We start from the raw sequence: 805 nt of genomic DNA on the forward strand, positions 1-805 counted from the left end.
ATATATATATATATACATATATACGACGGGCTTTCAGTTTCCGTCTACCAAATCCACTCACAAGGCTTTGGTCGGCCCGAGGCTATAGTAGAAGACACTTGCCCAAGATGCCGCGCAGTGGGACTGAACCCGGGACCATGTGGTTGGTAAGCTAGCTACTTACCACACAGCCACTCCTACGCCTATAACATGGTTAAATATTGTTCTTAATATACATCCAATGTCGTTTAGAATTTTACAGTTTCTAGAGATAAACATTATGTACTTCATGAGCCATTCAGCTGTATATTGGATTAGTAAAAAAAAATGAAAAGTATGGTACAACTGTTTTGATGTATGATGGAGTAGATATTGAACAACAAATGTTAATCTTATCGAGTGAATACCCTTTCAAAAGAAATTCATAAATTTTGGTTATTTACTATTGACTTTGGGCCGGTGCTAGTAGTGGTAATGATCATTTACATCATCATCATCATCATCATTGCTAGTTTAAAAAACAGCTGTCATACTCTTTAAACCGTTTCTTTTATTTTCATTAACCTTTCCTATATTATTTATATGAGAAATATATGTACGGTATTTTTATGCTAACCTTTTCATATGGAAAGCTATGTAACGTCTTCCAAGATTTTGATAGTCTCCACGTCCACATTAGATTCAACATTGAATTCGGAAAAGAAATAAGAGTTTTAAATAGTAAATAAACCAACTGCTATCTCGGCTATATCCATTGACCAGTAAGTATGAAATATATATGTATATGTATATGTATATCTATCTATCTATCTATCTATCTATTTAT

This window comes from Octopus bimaculoides, chromosome 3, assembly GCF_001194135.2.
Source record: "Octopus bimaculoides isolate UCB-OBI-ISO-001 chromosome 3, ASM119413v2, whole genome shotgun sequence".
NCBI classification, from domain to species: Eukaryota; Metazoa; Mollusca; class Cephalopoda; order Octopoda; family Octopodidae; genus Octopus; species Octopus bimaculoides.